Genomic DNA, 2,482 nt, shown 5'->3' with positions numbered 1-2,482 from the left:
TATTCAAATCTTTCCGGAACTCTCTCCCTGGTGTCCCCCAGAAGGGGTGCGGGGAGGGGGAGGGAGGGAGGCACGCAGGGCCCGTCTGTCTGTCCGTCTGTCGGCCTGGTGCTGTCCCAGCTCTCTCCGGGTGCCTGTCTGTCTGTCCCTCCTGTCTGTCTGACCATCCATCCGTCTGTCCCATCTCTACCTCGGGCTGGGCCGTGTGCCATGCCTGTCTCCTGTCCGTTCCCGTCTCCTTGTCTGTCTGTCCCGTGTCTGTCTGTCCTGTGTCTGTCTGTCCCTCTGTGTGTCTGTCTGTCCTGTTTCTGTCTGTCCCTCTGTGTGTCTGTCTGTCCCGTGTCTGTCTGTCTGTCCTGTATCTGTCTGTGTCCTGTGTCTGTCTGTCTGTGTCTGTCTGTCCTGCGTCTGTTTGTCCTGTCTGTTCTGTCTGTCCTGTGTCTGTCTGTCCCTCCTGTCTGTCTGACCATCCATCCGTCTGTCCCATCTCTACCTCGGGCTGGGCCGTGTGCCATGCCTGTCTCCTTGTCTGTCTGTCCCGTGTCTGTCTGTCCTGTGTCTGTCTGTCCCTCTGTGTGTCTGTCTGTCCTGTTTCTGTCTGTCCCTCTGTGTGTCTGTCTGTCCCATGTCTGTCTGTCTGTCCTGTATCTGTCTGTGTCCTGTGTCTGTCTGTCTGTGTCTGTCTGTCCTGCATCTGTTTGTCCTGTCTGTTCTGTCTGTCCCGTGTCTGACTGTCCTGTGTCTCTCTGTCCCTCTGTGTGTCTGTCTGTCTGTGTCTGTCTGTCCTGCGTCTGTTTGTCCTGTCTGTTCTGTCTGTCCTGTGTCTGTCTGTCCTGTGTCTGTCTGTCCTGTGTCTGTCTGTCCTGTGTCTGTCTGTCCTGTGTCTGTCTGTCCTGTGTCTCTGTCCTCTGTCTGTCCATCCTGAGTCTGTGTCTGTCCTGTCTGTCTGTCCTGTGTCTGTCCTGTGTCTGTGTGTCCTGTGTCTGTGTGTCCTGTGTCTGTGTGTCCTGTGTCTGTGTGTCCTGTGTCTGTGTGTCCTGAGTCTTTCTGTCCTGTGTCTGTCCTGTCTGTCTGTCCTGTCTGTGTGTCCCATGTCTGTCTGTCCTGTGTCTGTCCCGTGTCTGACTGTCCTGTCTGTCCGTCCTGTTTGTCTGTCTGTCCTACGACTGTCTGTGTCTGTCTGTTCCATGTCTGTGTGCCTGTCTGTCTGTCTGTGTCTGTCCTGTCTATCTGTCCTGTGTCTGTCTGTCCTGTATCTGTGTGTCCTGTCTGTCTGTCTGTCCTGTATCTGTCTGTCCTGTCTGTCTATCCTGTGTCTGTCTGTCCTGTGTCTGTCTGTCTGTCCTGTGTCTGTCTGTCCTGTGTCTGTCTGTCCTGTGTTTGTCTGTCTGTCCTGTATGTGTCTGTGTCCTGTGTCTGTCTGTCCTGCGTCTGTTTGTCCTGTCTGTTCTGTCTGTCCCGTGTCTGACTGTCCTGTGTCTCTCTGTCCCTCTGTGTGTCTGTCTGTCCTGTGTCTGTCTGTCCTGTGTCTGTCCATCCTGTGTCTGTGTCTGTCCTGTCTGTCTGTCCTGTGTCTGTCTGTCCTGTGTCTGTCCATCCTGTGTCTGTGTCTGTCCTGTCTGTCTGTCCTGTGTCTCTGTCCTGTGTCTGTCCATCCTGTGTCTGTGTCTGTCCTGTCTGTCTGTCCTGTGTCTGTCCTGTGTCTGTCTGTCCTGTGTCTGTGTGTCCTGAGTCTGTCTGTCCTGTGTCTGTCTGTGTGTCCTGTGTCTGTGTGTCCTTTGTCTGTCTGTCCTGTATCTGTCCTGTCTGTCTGTCCTGTCTGTGTGTCCCGTGTCTGTCTGTCCTGTGTCTGTCCCGTGTCTGACTGTCCTGTCTGTCCGTCCTGTTTGTCTGTCTGTCCTGTGTCTGTCTGTCCTGTATCTGTCTGTCCTGTCTGTCTGTCCTGTGTCTGTCTGTCCTGTGTCTGTGTGTCCTGTCTGTCTGTCCTGTGTCTGTCTGTGTCTGTCCCTCTGTGTGTCTGTCTGTCCTGTGTCTGTTTGTCCTGTCTGTTCTGTCTGTCCTGTGTTTGTCTGTCTGTCCGTCCTGGAGACGCCGTGTGGTGTGTGCTGGCTGGGCCTGCTCAGCCATCACCCCCTCCCCCCACCCCGCTCCCCGGCCCTGTGATTTACCCGTGACCCCCGACCCCCGACCCCTGTGACCCTCGACCCTCCCATTCCCCCCCTCCCCACTCCCGGACCCCGGGGGCCCAGGATGAGGGTTCAACGCTGGCGTCTGAAACATCAAACGTTGCACGGCTGTCAGCCGGATGGACGGACGGACGGACGGACGGACGGACAGACGGACGGACAACACTGCACCCACCCAGCCCCCAGCCCCTGGCCCCCTTGCTCTCCCACATCTCAGCCGGGCAACTTAACACCCAGCACCCCAGCACCGCAGCGACTTAGCGCCCAGCACCCAGGCTGCCCCGCGGCCCCCCCTT

This window comes from Dipodomys spectabilis, unplaced genomic scaffold (assembly GCF_019054845.1).
Source record: "Dipodomys spectabilis isolate Male_0828 unplaced genomic scaffold, ASM1905484v1 ptg000927l, whole genome shotgun sequence".
Taxonomy (NCBI): domain Eukaryota; kingdom Metazoa; phylum Chordata; class Mammalia; order Rodentia; family Heteromyidae; genus Dipodomys; species Dipodomys spectabilis.
The sequence above is the reverse complement of the archived record's forward strand: the minus strand, read 5'-3'. Positions refer to the sequence as shown.